Source organism: Suncus etruscus, chromosome 1 (genome assembly GCF_024139225.1).
Source record: "Suncus etruscus isolate mSunEtr1 chromosome 1, mSunEtr1.pri.cur, whole genome shotgun sequence".
NCBI lineage: Eukaryota > Metazoa > Chordata > Mammalia > Eulipotyphla > Soricidae > Suncus > Suncus etruscus.
In genome coordinates, this window is record NC_064848.1 from 50,568,898 (window position 1) to 50,589,891 (window position 20,994).

A 20,994-nucleotide genomic window follows, 5' to 3' on the forward strand; every position below is an offset into this window, starting at 1 on the left:
AAATAATGATGAGTTTTCTATGTGTTGTTCATAATTTGCATTCTAATGCACTGCTTAGCCAAGCAACTTACTTTGTTTTACTATACTGTCTTCCAAATTGTCTTCTTACTGTTCTGAAAACATTTGTTATTCATTCATTACTCTATCAGTGGTCCTCAAACTATGGCCCGCGGGCCACATATTGTATTTGTATCTGTTTTGTTTCTTCATTGCAAAATAAGATATATGCAGTGTGCATAAGAATTCGTTCATAAGTTTTGTTTTTACTATAGTCAGATCCTCCAATGGTCTGAGGGACAGTGAACTGGCCCCCTGTTTAAAAAGTTTGAGGATCCCTGCTCTAGAGTTAGTCTACAGTTAATTTCATCTTCCACTTGCAATATTTTTCTTTATCTTTACAGAACCATAATTTACCTAACATTCTTATTTTATCCTAAATTTCAGATTACTTTTAAGTAGAGAGTCCCCTAATTTTGGTCATCTCAAGTTTCCTTGCTCAGTCCTAGATATTCCACAAATAATGTGTTTCAACGGTCAAGAAAGGGTCAAGAGTGCTCAAAGGGTTAAACTGTACACTGTGCACGAGAGAGCCCAGAGTTTGATCCCATGCCATAAACTTCCCTCAACCACCACTAAGAGAAATCCTCAAGCTGGAATCAGAAACAATCCTAAGTACCACAGGGTGTGGACAAACAAAACAAAAGGGTGCTAAGCAGGGTTTTGGAAATAGAATATAATAAAAAAGTAAATCAGACAAGTGGTGAAAGAACAAAAATCCTATTTAATCACATTACAATCTTAAAAGACAGGCTCTCAGATCAGTGGAATAGAATTTAATATATCCTGATATATTTAACAATATCCTGATATAGGTTCCCAGGATTATAGAAAGTTAATTTTTGATAAAGTAGAAAAAATGTGGGGCCTTTTCAACAAGTGGTGCTGAGAAACTACACATAAGAAACTGAACAGAGACCTCTTTCTAACAACATGCACAAAGGCCAAATCAATGGATTAAAGATCTTGGTATCAGACCTTAAGTCATAGGTACATAGAGGAAAATGTAAGCAGAATTCTCCATGACACTGAAACTATAGGTCACTTCAAGGCGGAAACACCACTGGTCAAACAAATGGAAGATAAATAATTGGGGGTTACATTAAGAAGCTTCTGCACTTTTTAATGAGGACCAGAATACAAAGACCACACACTACCCATATGATAAGTTTATATCTACAATATATATATCTCACAAGTGGAGCCCAACAAGAAAATAAATCTAACTCTATCAAAAAAAATTAAGATAGTCAAAAGTCACATGAAAAACTCCACATCATTTATTACCTGGATGATAAAAATCAAAAGTGCAAAGAGATATCACCTTATACTACAGAGACTAGCATATATCAAGAAGAACAAGAACAATGAGTGCTAGTGTGGATATGGGGAGAAAGTTACATTGCTTCATTGCTGTTTAAAATGTCAATAGGTCCAGCCTTTTTGGAAAGCATATGGGCATTCCTCAAGAAAAAACAAACAAGAAAAAAACCCCAAGAAATTGAGCCTCACATGACCCAGTAATATTGATCCTGGGAATATATCTTAGGGAGCCAAAAGCACAATGCAGAAAAGGCTTCTGCATTCCTGTGTTCATTGCACTAGTCACAATAAACAGAATCTGGAAATAATCTGTGTTTGAGAACAGAAGAGTAATAAAATTCAAAACAGAAAAAAAAAAAAAAACTGTGGTATATTAACACAGTGGAATATTATGCAGCTTTCAGGAAAAATGAAGTCATAATATTTGCTTATACATGGCTGGAAATTAAAGTATTATGCTGAGAAAAACGAGTCAGAGGGATAAGGATAAACATAAAATGACTGCACTCATCTGTTGAATGTAAAAAATAGATGGTACTAATACCCAAGACAACAGCATGTCATATTACACTGAGAGGTATCATTTTAAAAAAATCGAAGTCAGACCAGTTAATAGTTACTACTCAAAATGACATAAGTATATGTATATATGCACACATGCTATCTATCAGTTTAGAACTGATGCAAAATCTATTTTTATCATTTTGAGATTTATGTTGCTGTAACACTAATGATATATATGTTTTGTCTTACCAACATAAGAAGGTTAAGTTCTTTTAAACTTCTGGAAGTTCCCCCCCCTCCCTACACTAGGGAGGAGGAGTAGAGGGAGGGGCCAGGCAGATAGCTGGCTTCTGGTGCCTTGATCCTGGAGGTCAGCTCTTCCTAGGTATGGGGTTAGGGGACACCCCATGCTGGAGGCATTCTCCCTAGCTTGGGGGGTGCTGGGAGGCTTGGCAGGCCTCCAGCCATTCCCCTATTTCCCCCTGGACTCTAGGCCTGGCCTAAGTGCCACCTTGGGTGGTCTGCTGTGGGTTCCAGGTGGATTCTATTAGGGGTCTCCAGGCTCCCCCCTCCCTACTTTAGGGAGGAGGAGCAGAAGGAGGGGCCGGGCAGATAGCTGGCTTCTGGTGCCTTGATCCTGGAGGCCAGCTCTTCCCTGATATGGGGTTAGGGGACACCCCATGCCGGAGGCATTCTACCTAGCTTGGAGGGTGCTGGGAGGCTTGGCAGGCCTCCAGCCGTTCCCCTATTTCCTCCCCTACTCCAGACCTTCCCTGGTTGCCGGCCCTGGTGGACTCTATTGTGGTTCTCAGGCTTTCCCCCTTTCTCTCCCACTACACATGGGGTGGATGGCGGGCCGATGCAGCACTGGTGTATGTTGGGACATTATGTCGTGACATTCACTGGTATTTTTTTTTTCTCATTGGTCTCCATTTCTAAAACCACGCAGGGGGTACCATATATATTTTAAATAAAAATGGGAGGATGGACTCTCAGTTTGGGAAGAGACCAGTTCGGGTAGGGGTACCGTATATTTTCAAAATAAAAATGAGAGGATGGATTCTCAGGCTGGGAAGATGCCAGTACTCTTTACCTACTTGTTTACTCTCAGCGGCCTCTTGGCCTCTTCCTTCTTTCATTGTGTAACTGTGGTTGCTACCATACTAGGTTTCTGATTAGTTCCCATAAACGGTGACAATTGAGTCCACTGTCTTAAGTTAGATTGTTTATTTTCCCCACTTTTTATCTTTTCTCCTCTTTGTGAACTGTTCAATAAGGTATTTTGTTCACCAAATAGAGAGTCCTTCTATCTTTCCTTCCCTTTATTATTTGTTAAATAAGGAAGTTTGTAGAAGTGTCCCTCCTTTTAACATTTATATAAGAACCAAGTCAATTGGATTGTTGGACTTGTTCTAGCATCCCCATAGGCACCAATCTCGCCATGTGATACTGTCCTTCCTTTGCATAGGCACATTAAAATAGGAAATTATATAAACACATTATTATCTTATAAAAATGGGAACACACAAATTTTCTTAAAGTGACAATTGTGTACACTATCTTAAGTTAGATTGTTTATTTTCCCCACTTTTTTATCTTTTTTTCTCTTTGTGAATTGTTCAATAAGGAATTTTGGTGAAAGAGTCCCTCAGTTTAATGCTTATGTTTGAACCAGGTCACAGGGATTGTTGAACTTGTTCTTGCGGCCCCCTTATGTGCTGACAATGCCAGGTGGCATTATTCCTTGTTTGCATGGGCACATTAAAATGGAAAATACTATACATACAAATAAGTTTTTATCTAATAGAGATAGGAACACACAAATCTTGTGGTGCAATGGAACCTTACACCCTGAATATTGACATGATGACCTGGCATAGGCCTCAGAGGTTTGGGCATTTTCCAGTCACCCATGAACCAGGGAAGCCATCTATGAAACATCCAAAGTTGTTTATGACATCACCTGGAAGCAATCCTCTACCAGGGAAGAGCCTACCGCTGCTCTGACATCGATTTACTCAAAAGAGTCTTCCCTTAACACTGAGAAGATTTAAACAACAACAACAACAACCTGCATACTGGACAGGGCTTTCTGCATTGTCCTTTAATTGTGAGTTGAAATTAGATGCTGCTCCGCACCTTCCTGACTTCAATATAGAAACATGATACCAACAACAGAGACTGTGAAAAATATAACTCTATGGGCACTACAGACAATGACCAGGATTGGACAAACTAGTTTGCCTGGAGCCTAGAAATGGTCTTATGTCGGGAAACTTCAGGAGTAGGGTCTCCTTGTACTTAGGCCAAAGTTTTTCCTTTCCATGACCCCCATACTTTGGTGGGCCCATGCAAACTATAACTGTCACTCTAACATTGTTTTTACAGTGCTCCTTTGACTCTAAACCTTTAAGAAACCACTAATAAAATATCTGGAACTGCAAAAAAAATGTTTTACATTAGTGTTAACCTATATGCTTTTAGTTACACTAACTTTCTGGGGGATAAAGGAGGGAGATAAGGGATATATGCTTGGGAACAGGGATGAAGGGAGGACAACACTGGTGGTGGAAAGGCCCTCATTTATTGTCACTGTGTACCTTAAATATCACTGTGTAAGATTTGTAATTCACTTTGGCCACAATAAAAATTAACAAAAAAGTTCTGGAAGTTACTGCTCTTTAAGTATTTACATTAATGCTATCTTTCCAAAAGCAGATAGTGAATTTTGAAGTGTTTTATTCTGATAATGTCCCTTGAAAGACATCTATTTGTTAAGTATCTCTCATGTAATTTCGGTCTAAGGCCCATGAAGCAAGGACAGCACAGTTGGAAAAGTTCTGAGGCTGTTATTTTAAGCAAACAGCTAGTTACAAGTGCTGGTTAGGGAGAGATTTTCCATTTGTCTTTCATACCCGCACTAGACTGTCACCACAGCATTCATGTTCCTAATCTGATTAGCTAGAGGGGTGTCCAGAAATCCCTTGGCTACAATAGCCACTTTCAAAATCCAAATACATCAAAACAATGAATAATAAAACATATCTATAAGCATGTTTACAGTCACAGGGGGTTAAGAGGGAAATGAAACAGCAGCTATTGCTTGTTCTTTTCCCCTGGTATTCATAATTTATTTACCTTGTCTGTCTTGCTTCCGGTGTAGCTATAATCAATTGCATTTGATGTCAACTCCTAATATAATAGTCTACAGCACCTGCATCTCTAGCTCTGCAATCTTAAAAGTATACAGTCTTTTAAGGAAATACGTGCACATTTTACTTATCCAGGTAAAATCCACTTGCTACTAGAAAATGGTCAGGGAGGCAGTATATTAAGGGACTGATTGCTGAAAGGAGCTCAAATTTTAATTACAACATAGTATGCATTTATTTTATATGTATTCCATATCCAAAAAGGACAATCCTAATCTGGCAACTAGGTATTTCTCCTTTATTTCTCCTTGGGGATTCAGTTTTCACCCAAATTTTAGTATTTGCATTTTTGTAGCCCTTCACAAGTTCTAAGTTTAAACAATATGGGCATGGCCTATCAGCCTTAACCATTCTTCAAAATGAATACCAGTCAGGGCCAGAGAGATAGTATAGAGGTGAGGTGGCATATGCCCCTCCTAGCTCGAGTTTGAATCCTGACACCACATAGCATTCTGAGTCTCCGTAGGCATAGTCCTGGAGACCCTCAAGCATCACCGGATGTGGCCCTGGTAATCAGCATGGCCCAATCAGCACTGCATTCTTGGGTCCTAGCTCTAAAGCAGCAGTCCAGTTGAATCAGTACTGCTTCCCCTGAGAATGCTGAAATGTTCTACCCACTCCCCCTCAAACAAAGCAAGCTTGATAGTTTGTAAGTCTTCATTATGGAAGGGAAGCACTGAGCTAACTGTCTCTGGATAGGACTGAAAGTCGACATAGATTAAAACACCACATTAGGGGCCAGCATGGTGGCGCTAGAGGTAAGCGCTAGCCTAGGACGGACTGTGGTTCTATCCCCTGGTGTCCCATATGTCCCCCAAGCCAGGAGCGACTTCTGAGCGCATAGCTAGGAGTAACCCCTGAGCGTCACCGGGTGTGGCCCCAAACAAAACAAAAAACCCACATTATCTACTAATTCTCAATTCCTAATAATCCTAATCAGCAAATGATGATACATACTTAGTGCTCACTGAGCATGGAAGGTACTAGTTTAAAATATGCATTTATACCTAAGAAAGCTCAATGGCTGATTTGAATACATTTCATACCTGTTTGATTCCTAATGCCACATAGTACAAGAAAGCACCAACAGGCAGGAGTCTCCACAGAACACAGAGCCAGTATAGTCCTGAGCAGTGCTGGGCATGAACCAGATGAAACCAAACAAAAACCGTAAGGTTAAGAAGTTGACAAAAATTATCCAAATCCCAGTATATCACTTAATAGTGTGTGACTATACAGATATCATATTTAGACATTATAAGTAAAATAGAAACAATATTTTAGTCGCAAGGTTTAATGAAGTCTAAAAGATGAAAATATATAAATAATGATCCAAAATGCTTTCTTTTGCAAAGGGATCAGGGAGGGGGGCCTTTAAAATAATAGAAATTGGGGGGCAGCTGCTGCAGGTATGGACCTGATCAGAAATTGAAGTCATGATAGGCTAATTAGAAGTATAGTGTCTTAATTAGTTTGAGGAAAAGATTTGAAGTTCATTGATTTTTTTTCAGATAAAGGGGTATAAAATAATGGACTTGACTCAATGGTCAAGTCTTAACTTAATGGGGTAATTACTGAATAAGTCAAACATCAGAGTCTTAGCCGTAATCATCTGACCGTCCTTCTTTTGCATCCTCAAAGTCTCATATACTATTAATCCACATGGATTATCTTTCATGCTGACAAGACTATATTCATCTGGAAAAACTTTAATCAGAAATTTCATGATCTTAAACCCAGAACATTAAGTGAAAAGGGATGGTGAAACAGAAAACAACTTTCAGTTATGGGATGCTGGCAGTCGCTCCACTGCTACATAGAGTCCATACTCAGGTGAAATGACAACCAAAATACAGTAATGTGCAGTTCGGTTTTGTGTTCCAGAACATGGAAGAACTGGGGGCAAAGCAAAATGCCACTGAAAGGCTTACATACTTGACTGCCTCTTTCTTGGATGAGGATGAAACCCTCTAACACAGTTTGTTTCAAAAACCAGCAAAGCTTAAAGTTTGAAAATATCCCCTTAAATAGAAGAATTAAACACAAATATTTTTAACTTCTTTCTGATTGATAATGAAAGACAAAATACAAAGTGACTTAGTTCTAGCACAAAATTAAACTTCTGGGATTCTGCAAGACATTCATTTAAGAGGATAATGTAACTGGCAGCTGAATTCCACTTCCCAACTTTAAAGACTAGCTGCAGGACATCTCTTTGATCAATTTTGCCTCTCTGAGCCAAACTGCTTCTACCAAAGTTCTCTATTCTTTTTGGTATTTGGGTGTTCAAGGGTTGCTCCTGGCTCTGCGCTCAAAAAAGGACTCTGGCTCTGCACTCAGAAATCACTCCTAGCAGGCTCAAAGTACATGGAGGATGCTGTGGATCAAACATGAGTCAGCCACATGTAAGGCAAAAGCCTTACCTGCTGTGCTATTGCTCTGGCTCCAGGTTCCCTATTCTTAGCTAAAACTTAAACCTAAAATTTAACCTGTGTGTAATCTGCATTCCAAGAGTTGAATGGTCTTGTTAGTAAAAGAGTAATTGAGGGACCAGAGAGATAGCAGTATTTTCCTTGTGCTCGGATCCAAGATGGACCTTGGTTCGATCCCCCATGTCCCTTGTGGTCCCCCAAGCTGGGAGTGAATAGCTAGGAGTGGCCCCTGAGTGTCACAGAGTATGGCCAAAAAAAAAAAGCAAAAATAAATGCATAAATAAATAAATGATAGTAATTTAAATAAAGCACCAGGGAGACTATGGGTGCTGTCCAGTCCCATTTACAAATGTTAAAAGAAACCTGGAGTTTATTTCAAGAAGCCAACTGGTCATGAGAGAGACATAAATTAATGCCATGTTAAATGATCTACTGAAGAAAGAAGGAAGGAAGAGATAGAAAGGAGGGAAAGATGGAAGGATAGAAGGGAGGGAAATCAGATGGAAAGGAAGGAAAGAAAGAAGGGAGAATAAGAAGGATAAAAAGGAGGGAGGGAGGGAGATAGCAGGAGGGAACGAGAAATAGGTTAGGACAGTAAATGTGGAAAAAAAAATTCATGCTAACCATAGCCTGCAGATGGAATGGATCTTCTGTGAGTTGCGAGAATGAAAACGAGTTTATTATTTCTCTATCCATGGAAATATTAAAGCAAACGTAATGATGGTGTTTTCTAAAATGTTGACGGACTCCTTCTGTCTACCTTTAAGAGTTTTCTTTTTCTTCTTATCCAATCTGTCATGTTCACTGCCTCAAGGAAGGGGGCTAGCAGAAAACAGAAAAAAAAATGCAGATGGAATATTCGGGTCTTGCTTACATCTGTATTTCAAAAGCCCAGAAACTTCAGAAAATAAGAAACATTTAGTAAAAATCATGGGTTTGGAGAGAAAGTAAAAGGGGTAGGTGTTTACTTTGATTTGCATGTAAATGACCCTGGTTTGATCTGGCACTGCATATATCTAGTCTCCTGAGTACCAAGTGAATTGTCGCTTTGCATGGATTCATGCAAAGGGAATCACATTAAGGGTAATAGAGTTCTCCAGAGAAACAAAAGTCAGAAAATGTGTATATGACATAAACATATTATTCATGTGCATACATGTATGTATACAGACAGTGGGGGGGAAGAAAGGGAGAAGGGGAGAGAGGGAGAGAAGAAAGAAGAGATCTTATGTTACTAGTCATGATACTTTGGAGGCTGATACATTCCAGTTGTCTGCTGAGCATTTGTAGTTTCAATACAGTCAACAAGTTTGAAATCCAAATATAGAAGACATTTCAGCTTGAATGTAAAGGTAGAAAAAAGTCCTTTCCCAGTTCCATGGTAGTTAGGCTGGGAGAGTTCTCCTACTCAGGGGCATACCCGTTCTTTTATCCTATCAGATTTGTTCACATGGTGTGTTTGGGGGAGTAATATTCTCAGTCTACCCATGTAAATCTTACCTAGAAAGACCCTCACAAATATATCCAAAATAATGGTTGATAATTAACTAGGCACTTTACCACCAGTACCACCACATCAATGTGACAAATATTATTTAACCAAAAGGATGACTTGTTGAAATAACATAGAAGACCATTTCCCAAATTTAATATTACCTGGATTGTACATGCAACCAGAACATGATAAAATAAGAATGTAATGAGCCAATTTATTAGGGGTTATGTCTGCCTACTCTTGCTGTCAGTTGATAATCCTTTCTAAGAATGCTTCGCATAGCCAGTCTCCGAGTCTTCAGAGTAACATTTACATAAGTGATCAGCCCACTTTTTGGAGTCAAATTCTCATCATTCATCAAGCATAAAACAAACTTCATTTTCTTCTTTTTTGTTAAGTATGGACTATACTCAGCAGTGTATTACTCACTTTCCTGGATTCATGGTCTCAAACGCAATCTTTTAAAAATAACATGAATATTTATAAAAAAAAAAATCCCAAAGCTAAAAAGAGTTGCTCTTCTATGGCCGAAGAGAGTCTATGTGTAGGACACTTACCTAGCATACAGACTGCCCAAGTTTGATTCCCAGTACTACATATTGTCCCCAGAGTCCTACAGAGAATGATTCTTAAGCAAAGAGTTAGGAATAAGCCCTGAGCACTACTAAGTGTGTCCCCTTTTACCTCCTACCATATTTGTGCTCTTTTACCTTCCTACACATTTTCTACCAATCAATGAACTTTTGATCCCAGTCAAGCTAGTATAGGTGGACATCAGGATGTATTCTAGCCTACAAAGACCTGGATTAAAACAGACTCAAGGCCAGAGAGATAGCATGGGGGTAGGGCATTTGCCTTGCATGCAGAAGGATGGTGGTTTGAATTCCAACATCTTATATGGTCCTCTGAGCCTGCCAGGAGCAATTTCTGAGCATAGAACCAGGAGTAACCCCTGAGAGCTGCCGGGTGTGACCCAAAAACAAAACAAAAAAAGATAAAACCAAAACCATAGACTCTGCCAAGACAGTTTACAATCTACAATGAACTATAGAAATTTATTTAAATTCTCTAAATCTTAAGTCTCTATATGCGAAAATGCAGGGATAATGACACTGCTTAGCCTCATTAAATCAGTGAATGCCAGTAAACAACTTGGCACAGTACTGGCCAAACACAAAATGCTTAATATGTGTTAAAAGTGATTCTTATAACTTGTAAAGAGCTCTTTAAAATGAGTCACAGTACAGCCCTGGAATCTTTTCTAACTCTTACTTTACTCATCCTTTCTCTTCCTCTTTCATTACACAATTTAGACAGCAACAACAAAATTGCTGCAGATTTTAACAGAGAGATTGCTAAGTGGAATACTGGGTGATAATCTCAGAAACTCGGGAACCCTATTTAAGGGAAAGCCTTTGACTTGAATGCCAGAAAGTTGGAAACGAGAAAACAAAGATAAATAATCGGATTTCCTCCTGCAAATTAAAGCTTTGTGTGCATGCATGTGCAACAGAAAACACTGACTTAATGAGAAGCATTCAATTAAGATTAGAAAAAGTAAAATGCAGCATTAGGTCTGAAGTAAGCACAGTAATCAAGTGGTTATTTTCAAAAAGTCCAAACCACATGACAATGCTCAATATTGCAGATGTGTGTATATAAGCAATTCTAGAAAGAGAGATAATTACATCATTTACCAGTAGTGCAAATTTTCTCTCCCTTACTATGCCATTTTTCTCTGGCCACGAGTCTAGAATTTTTCCAAAGAGGACATTTGAGAAAAATGATTGTTTGACTATTTCTACAGATGGACTTCCTAATACATTTCTATATGCAAATTTTGGATCCCATAAAGAGAAAGTAGGCCAGCTACATCTATGATTCCATTCTTTTATTTTCATTTATTTTTAAAATTTATCATATCACAGGTTATGTTAAAATGTTTGCTTTTTGATTCAATGGCTTTTTGGGTACTTTTTTGGTACAAAGTAACTGTACCTTTCTCACTTCCTAAATGCCAATGATCCTCCACCATTGCCTTGTATCACTTCAAATCTGCCTCTTCCTCTGCCCACAGCTTGGTAAAGTACAATTGTTTCTTATTGTTATGATACTTTCTATTCCCTTTGTTTTTATATACCATCTATCCATCTATATTATTCATATGATCTTATATATATATATATTAAAATAATCAGTGTTTGTTGCTCTTCCTCTGATAAACTAAATCATGAGTTCCATTATAGAATTTTCCATGGACATAATTTCAAATGATATGCTGTGTGAACTGCCTTTATTTCACACAAAAATAGTAACTACAATTGTTACCTAAAATTTTTTTTTGGTTTTTGGGTCACACCCCGCAGCGCTCAGGGGTTACTCCTGGCTCTATGCTCAGAAATCACTCCTGGCAGGCTCAGGGGACCATATGGGATGCAGGGATTCAGACCACCAACCTTCTGCATGCAAGGCAAATGCCTTACTTCCATGCTATCTCTCCGGCCCCACATAGAAAAATTTTAACTGAAAGCATTTCTACTTAAAAAATGTTAAAAATGAGATTGTGGAAAATTGTATAAAAGGCTTTGCATACAGAAGCCTGAGTTTAATCCTAGGGACCTCTTGTTCTCCCTAATACTACTGGGAGTAAACCCTGAGCACTGTGCATGGTGTGCATCTTCAAAATCAGAGATTGTTATTATTTAACAAGGAAATTCAAATAAAAACCCCATTATTATTTCAGTAAACAAGTATTAAAATTTTGAGGGGAGGTAGTGTACCCAATGATGTTCAGGAGATCCTGGGTCTGTGCTTGGAAGAAACTTCTCGTGGTGCTCAGGGGACCATTAGCAGTGCTGAGGATCCAAATAGGACAACCATATGCCACGCAAGGGTTAAAAGCCTCTGAACTACTTTCTTTGGTCCTCATATTATTATAATGGATAGTTAATTAAACTGATCATAACATGCTTAGTAAATAATTCAAAGGACTGGAGTCTTTAGCATTCAGAGGCCCTAAAGTAGATTACTAACATTGCACATTCCCCTAAACTCTATGTTGGGTAGGATAAGTGGTCCCTGACACCACTAGAGCAACCTTGAGGGCCCGTTGGTACAGATGGACCTAAGCAGTACATCACTGGGCCCACACATAAAACTAGTCCACACAGCCCAGATAGATTATCTACAGGGTGAGCCTTCAAGTCCCCTAAGCACTAACGTGGAGTTTCTCACATCAAAACTGACTTTGCCAAGCACAGACCACAATAAGTGCAGGGGAGAAATGTAAAATCACCCACATGCCCTATCTTCAAGCCGAGGTGAACGAGTTTGAATCAGGGTAGCACATGAAATAATCCAAACTAGGCTGAGGGTCAAACACATGTAGTCTGGCAGTCTTCTACCTAGTATGGAGCACCTGCTGCCTGCCAGAACTACTTTTTTTTTTTTTAATTTTTATTTTAACCAAAGTGAATTACAAATCTTTCACAGTAATATTTTAGGTACATAGGCTATAAATATCAACTTAAGAGAAGAAAGGGAAAAAGGAAGAAAAGCATAACAACAATACAAAAAAAATCAAACAAAAAACTCATAAAGCACCACAGCAATAAAAATAACCACATAATAACCACGGTCCTGAAATAAAAACAAAAAGAAGCACATACAAAAAAATAAGAACAAACAACAATAAAACTGAAAAAAATTAATTTGTGCTTTTCTTTCCTTGCATAGGCACAGTAAACATTGGGGGAGATTAGAAAGGGAATTCCCTTGGCCTAATAGATACAGGGTTTCTCCGCCCTTGAAGTATACTTTGATGGGAATAACTACAGGCTCCTTCCTTTCATGTTCTTTGACTCTCCCCTCGGTCCTTTTGTGGTGTCCAGAAAGTTTCTGCTGCATCGATGATGATGGATGCCTCTGTAGTTAGAGATCTTGGTATTTGCACAGGTCAAAGGATGGAATCCCAGGGTGGAGTTTTTCTTTATGTTTCTAGAAATTGTGTTCCATCACTATTGTTTTAATCAGTCTTCAGTAGTTGGTGGTCTTGTTTTTTGCCCCAATTCTAGAATGAAGCCTAGGATAGAGTCTTTCATTATGTTTCCAGAAGATCTGCTTGGTTGCAGTTGTCTCAGTCAGACCTCAGGAATTAGAGATCTTGGTTGTTGTACAGATCATAGGCCAAGGCAAGACTAGGGTCTTTTTTATTGATCCCAGGACAAGTTCTGCCCAGTCATGGTTGTCTGAGTCAGTCTTCTGTAGATAGCGAACTTGGCTTTTGCACAAATCAAAGTAACATGTCTTCTGATTTCATCTAATGGTTAGGTGAGGTAAGACAACCTGCTTTTAGTCCAAGTTGTTGCCATTTCCTCATTGTCAGGATGTCATACCAAAACTGGCACATGTTGGTGTCAGAGCAGTATTAAGAATGTCTTCGAGGGAGTTTGGTTCCTGGAGCTGTTGCTCCAGGAGAACTGTGTCAGTTCTATGTCTAAGATCTAGGGTTTGGGGTTGGACGGTCGCTGTCTAATCACCTGGAATCTAAATTGGGTCCACATGACATATGTTCAAGGTGGGAGGTGCCCATATATTGTAAAGTGTATGAGTTCTTTTTTTTTTTTTTTTTGGTTTTTGGGCCACACCTGTTTGACACTCAGGGGTTACTCCTGGCTATGCGCTCAGAAATCGCCCCTGGCTTGGGGGGGCCATATGGGACACCGGGGGATCGAACCGCAGTCCGTCCTATGCTAGCGCTTGCAAGGCAGACACCTTACCTCTAGCGCCACCTTCCCGGCCCAAGTGTATGAGTTCTTATCACTAGTAGATAAGAGCTTGTTTCTATATGTAAAATTTCCCTTTTTAGTATGCTTTTGCAAGAAGAAATGATGCTATATTATATTGCTGATATATTGGGGAGAGGGGTGAGAGTGTCAGGCTCCATCATCTCTGTGCCCTGGTTTTGACCTGAGCTATTATTCCAGACAAGACTTTTTCTTGTAGGTTTTTGTATCAAGCAGAACCAAAACAGGTGGAGTTAAGGAAGAAAACAGAAATGAGACAATATATATACACTCACATAAATATATAAAGGAAAAATAAATAAAAAAATAAGTTTAGGGGCCGGAAAGATAGCATGGAGGTAAGGCATTTACCTTTCATGCAGAAGGTCATCGGTTTGAATCCCGGCATCCCATATGGTCCCCCGTGCCTGCCAGGAGCAATTTCTGAGCATGGAGTCAGGAAAAACCCCTGAGCACTGCCATGTGTGACCCGAAAACCACATAAAAAATAAGTTTAAAAATATTAAGGAAACAAAGTGATGCAGGAGACTACCTTAATTTGGGGATAAACAGGTTAGAGGTAGTATTATATAGGTCTTAAACTTATAAAGGAAATATTGGCTTCCACATTGCCTTTTGAGATATTCTTGTGGGGGGCAGGATCCAGGACACATTTTCATCATCACACACCCTGGTCTTGTTGAGATTGAGAAAAGATTTGTGGCAGAAAGGGCTTGGGTAGAGTTCTTGCACTGGGGATCCTTCTGAAGCTGAGTCTGGTATCAAACAACAGTCCACATTTTGGGGGGGGGGAGGTGAGAAGGAGGTCCACAGAGCATGAGTCACCAGGGGTGTTGGTTGTAGTTTTTGCAGGGGGACGGGATGTGGGGCTGAGTGGGTGTCCCTTCGCTTGGAGCTGGGTGATGACTTATTGGGCAGGAGGTCGGTCTTGACACCTAATAGGTTAAGAATTGAGGTCAAAGAGCATTAATAAGGTGGGATATCAGATTGGGATGGGGAGTGAAGGGATAGTAGGATTTCTGAAGGGTGGGAGCAGGGATAGTATATAGGAGGGGCTATATACACTATAGGCATGGGTTGTTTACGATTTAGGTTTGGTTCTCATAGAAGAGTCCTCTATGTACTCATGCCCACATAAAAACATATAATTGTGATCTATTCTTAAGATGTTGTTAGAGGTCTGACCCTAATAGGATGAGTCTGAGCTCTTAAGGACTAGTTGAATAAAGATAATTAGGTTAGGTATAGCTTAAGAAAAAGAGGAAGACCAGGAAGGTGGCACTAGAGGTAAGGTGTCTGCCTTGCAAGTGCTAGCCAAGGAAGGACAGCGGTTTGATTTCCCGGTGTCCTATATGGTCTCCCCAAGCCAGGGGAGCGCTTAGCCAGGAGTAACCCCTGAGCATCAAATGGGTGTGGCCCGAGAAACCAAAAAAAAAAAAGGGAAGGGAGAGCAAAAGATAAGAGAGAACAGAAAAATAGGTAAATATAGTAAAAAAAATAAGGTAAAAATTTATGGAGAAATAGCATGGAGGTAGAGCATTTGCCTTTCAAGCAGAAGCATGGTGGTTTGAATCCTGGCATCCCATATGGTCTCCCGAGCCTGCCAGGAGCGATTTCTGAGTGCAGAGCCAGGTGTAACCCCTGAGCGCTGCCGGGTGTGACCCCCTCCCCCCCCAAAAAAGGTAAAAAATTTAATAAATCAACTAAGAGAGATTGGGTCTGTGCTGAGTTGGGAGGTTTACCAGTTTCTAGGCATTTCGTCAGTGATGGGGTTGGGTCTTACTAAATGAAGGTTTCAGGGTTAGATAATGACTGGAGAAATTTAGGATAAACATAGGCTACTAAACAATGTGCTAATGAGGCCTATCTATGTAGGTGGCTACCCTATGTAGTATTGTCCACTGCATCTTATGTATTGAAATTCCTTTCCTAAAGATAAAGTAACAGTGTGGGTTTTATTTGACATATATTGTATTGATGAGGAGGAAGAAGAGGTAGAAGAAGGGGAGAAAGAAAGAAGTATCGAGAAAGAGGAAAAAAATAGAGAGAAAGGAAATCCTAATTTGCCCAAACATATTCAATGAATAGGTTTTGTAACGTAAGTCTGTGGTTCGCAGTTGACTGTTTCAGTGGTCTGGATGGTCACATGCTTCAGGTTCTAATAGAGGCCATAAACCAGAGAAAAAGGGTATATTGGAGTGTTTTATCAAGACATTTTCATAATGCAAACTGAATATGGTATCTAATGTGACTGAGCACCGAGGTGTTAGATTAGGCTGTCCACCCTTTATATCCAAGAACCCTGTGGACAGAAAAGCTGACAGGTTATTTTAAATCTAGTATTTAAAACACATTGTTAATGAACTACCATTTTTAGCAGCTATCCTGAGCCAGTCCTGCCCAGGTTTACAGATAAGACAATCTTTGTTTTGGGTGAAACCAAGTTGTAAAAAAAAAAGATACAAAGATACCAGGGATGATCTTTGTTTTGGGTAAAATAAGGTGTAACCCAACAGAAGAATAGGCATTCTTAAGCACTGCTAGCGTGGGGCTGCAGTGCTTGTACAGTGGTAGGGTGTTTGCCTTGGCTGACCTGGAATGGACCTGTGTTGGACCCTGGCATCCCAGATGATCCCCAGAGTGCGATGCTAGGTGTGGCCCAAAAATCAAAGCCCCCAACCCTCCCCCCCCCACACACAAAAAAGCACTGCTATTGAAAACAATCACCATTTTGGGACACCATATGTCAGTTTCTCACACAAGTTCATATCAAACAAATATCTGCCATAATTTTCCAAATAGTCCCCTCTTAGATATTTACTGGAAAGAAACCAAAACACATATTTACCAAAGACACATGCAGGAATGTTTATTGCAGTTTTAGCTTAATAAACACAAACAAAAAACTCAAATATCTAAAGTGATTAGATAAGGTATGATATCTATTAAAATGTAAAGCAACTGCCAAATAAATGAAAGGTACCTATCACTTATGTAACATGTACTGTGAAGAAAAGTCATTACATTATATGAAAGAAGTCACACAAAATAATACATAATATATATCCCTGTCCTGTAAAATTGTAGAAAATGCCAATCACTAATTTATATGAAAACAAGCAGATCAATGGGATTGCTTAAGATGGAAATGAAGGAAGGAATTTGGGAAACCTTTAATAGAATTTTTTGTTTTTAAATGTGATGGTTTTACAGGTGTATAAATATGTCAAATCTAAATTATATACTTAAAATATGTGCAGTTTATTATTGTTCAAGTAAATATAAAGGTGAAAAATATGAATGGCAACTGTAACAGTGCCTAGCAGATAGCAGGTGTCTCCAAAAATAAATGAACTCTCACAGGAACAGCCTGCTACCCATATTGAATTTCTTGTTCTATGAGTTCTATACACGTATATATAGCTATGTTCTATATTTGTAATAATTCAGAAGAATTCAGGTTATACACATTCTGCATTAGTCTTTATGAAACATTTTGTTCTAATTCTTTGTTCACCATATTGTCTTTGATGGTTTCTTCTTCTGTCCTATATTTCTTTTCCTTACATACATATAATAGAATCTGAAATGACATGTTTCCTTCTGAAAAATACTGACACTTGCTCCTTTAGCTAGCTCCTGCATCATGGGAGAGGGGAAAGGCACATTGGTGAATTTGCTCCTAGACCAATGAGAATATAGAATTCTAGGGTAAAAAAACCTCTTCCCAGAGGGAAAAAAGAGCTCTTGGGCTAGACTTAAGAATGGTTAATATATGTGTATGTATATACATATGTGTATATAAATATACATATATACTTGCTGAAATATATATTTCAGAAAATATATACAAGTATATGTATATACTTGCTGAAGGCAGATATCTGATATTGTAATAGGAAAGCCATCTATAAGGAACTAATTCAGAGGAGAGATGGAGCAAGAGTATGTAAATTCTTGAGTCCAGATGTGTCAGAAGTTAAATGCATCTTTGCTTTTCCAGTTTTCTGTCCAATTAATTTCACTTTCTATTAAGTCAGTAACATGTGGGTTACCTGCGACCTCCTGTTTCCACCAAGAATTTTGCAATGATAACCTTGGAAAAGCATAGTTTGTTGGTCTACATATCAATGGAAGATGGGTGTGAATATAAAAGCAAAATATAAGATATTTCAAAGAATATTTAAAATCATTAGCTGACTTTTAAAATTATGAAAGCTGGCATAAAATATGAGAGTATGTTCATAGGCATGTGTTCCCTGTATATATAGTAACTCATCATTTAACAATGGGAAGATATTCTTAGAAATTTGGGGGGGGGGTGTCACACCCTGCAGTGCTCAGGGGTTACTCCTGCCTGTATGCTCAGAAATCACTCCTGGCAGGCTTGGGGGACCATATGGGATGCCGGGATTCGAACCACTGTCCTTCTGCATCTAAGGCAAACGCCTTATTGCTGTGCTATCTCTCTGGCCCCCCTAAGATGGAATTATTTTAGATATTGCATCACTGAATGAATATCAGAAATTGTAATTAAATAAATTAGATGGAAGTGATTACACTTTATCTCAGCTAAAGGTCATAGTCAATTGGAGTCATGACATATATGTGGTGTATCAATGAATGAAATATCATTGACAATAGGTTGCAATCTGAAATTATTATTAGTTAAAATGAACACAAAAACCAAAAATAACTTAAGAGCTTTATAACTTTAGGAAGGTTAGTTATAATTTTCTTGTTTTATAAGTAGGCTAATCATAATATCACTTCTTGTACTGTTTAACTATTCATTTTAATTGTTGGTATTAAGGCCAAAATGGAGTAGCCCTTTAAGAAATGACAGCTACTGATATTAATAAGATGCTACCAATAATTACCCATACTACATAGTTCTACTGGTTCTCCCTTATCTTCCTTAACACAAATGCTACCTTTCCTCAAGAAGTACCATGTCCTCTTTCCAGGAAAATTCTCCTTATGATTAACACAATAATATTGTAAATGATTATTTTCCCTCAGAATTTTCAAATCAATTAAGAGCATATGTATGTAATACCCTATCAATGCATGTCATAAAATGAATAGTCAGTACTAGACTAGAGGTAAATTATATCAGCTCATGGAAAGTCAACTGTTAAATTTTTAGGAGTTATGAGTCATAGTCATTATATAAAGCCATTATTAAAAATTGAATTATGAAACTTAATAAATTATATTAAAACTAAAGGCACTGAACACTCAAAGTATCATACTTCCCGATAATTTTTATTATATATTTTACTACCATCTATGCTCTTGAGATCACTGATTCTTATTAAATGTGAAAGAATTAAAATGAAATAGAGGTTTCTCTTTCTAACTCAACATGTAGTAGTTTTGTTAGTAGCTTGACATCCATCATGGTGAGGAAATCTACATGACAAAAGTCAGAATCAGGACTCGCCTTCTACTCTATGACCACAAAACCTATTTTAAACATTTACCAGTACACCATTACTTGTACCTTTTTCACTTTTATAAACTGTTCCAGTGAGCCACTGGGTCTTTAACAATAGGGCTGTTCACATTTTCCTTTGTCCTCTGTGCTGTTCAACATAACATTACAAACACAGCAAGTTCTGAACATTCAGCTACTCTGCTAGAAGCCTAGAAAGAGGCAATCATATCACAAAGAAGATTTTGCTGTGGCTACAGAGATGTGACCTGATCCATTTAAAAATAATCCTGCACACAAAAACCTGGCAGATCTATCACGGCTTGAGTTGTAAACAGTGGGGAAAATGTGAAACATGAAAGCAAAGTAAAAAATATTATGGGGTGATACTCAAAGTGAATGCATCCTGTCACATCTCTACCCCATAACAAAGACCTGAGATCATTGCAATTCATGCCTGTGTTAGCTTCGGCAGCACATATACTAAAATTGGAACGATACAGAGAGGATCAGCATGGCCCCTGCGCAAGGATGACACACAAAAATGTGAAGCGTTCCATTGCAATTCATGTCATAAGAATCCTCCCCAAAAAACAGAGTCATATTTCACATAGAAAAAGGGAAAATTGTAGGTGCACAGAGGGCAATAAAAATGTCTTCAATAGTTGAAAAGCAATCACAAAAGGAAAAGGACTAGATCTATTCTTATTACGGGAAACAATATTGCCAGAATCAGTGTTTAGATATTATAAAGGGACATTGTGATATGAGGAAGGATTGTGCTACAGAGATGACTTAAAATGGATAATTAAGTAGTCAATTGTTATTCCAATGTTAGTCAAACATGTGCCTCTCTCACAGACTTGATACTTAGTTGTGACTCAAAGTTTTTACATGAATAAGTAAACAATGGGCTGGCAAGGTACTCAACTGGCATCACTATTGCCCCCTAGGGTGCTTTGGAAATACATTAAGCAAGAGGCCAGAACAGGGATGTGAACAATTTAAGGCAAGTGTTGTTTCCAAACAACAAATAACTACCACCCAAAATGCAAATTGTACTCCCTTGAGAAATAGTGAGCTGGACAAAACTTGGAGGTGTATATTTCAGTCAATATTCAATAATCAATCATGCAAGAAGTGTATGCTCAACAACTACATTTCAAACATGCTGTTTAACTCCAGAATTTACGGTTGGAATGTGAAGCTCCTTGTGAAAGGGTCAAAATTAACCCAGGGAGCTAAGGAAGTAACAGTTTTAAAGGACAGACACTTGCAAATCTATTTCCATGCTAATCTATTGTGAGCAAATGGTGAACGAATAAGAGGGTTTCTCTAGCTTAAGTCTCCAAATTTAATCAGTCTAGTGCTCCTTTTGGGGAAAACAATGACACCTTTCAACAACATGCTGGAAATCTACCTTCTTCAAGCACACAAAGGTATAGAAGAAATAATGTGACACTAGAAATCTGAAAAAGCAACAATTAGTTTTTTTTCTTTTGCAATAGAAAGCAAATCTAGGGCCCTAACTGCTTTTAAACATCTGTCCAGAGAAGGTACTAAAAACAAATGAAAGCTGGAAAGAAGGTTCTGTATAGACCAACCATGTGCAGTTGAGACTGGGGTTTTTGGGAAATGACCCTTCTAACTGTGAAATTCTAATCAATGAAATTTTTCAGATGAATGTGGGGAGAATTTCCACCAGGTCACTACAGATTGAGCAGAAACC

The 20,994-nt window shown here is 38.5% G+C and overlaps 1 non-coding gene across 1 annotated transcript; it reads left to right on the top strand.

Annotated features, from left to right (window-relative positions):
• The first annotated feature begins 19,724 nt into the window (after positions 1-19,724).
• On the top strand, positions 19,725-19,831 carry LOC126026955 (U6 spliceosomal RNA). Its single transcript, XR_007502143.1, has one exon. It is a non-coding gene; the product is annotated as a U6 spliceosomal RNA (small nuclear RNA).
• Positions 19,832-20,994: the final 1,163 nt, after the last annotated feature.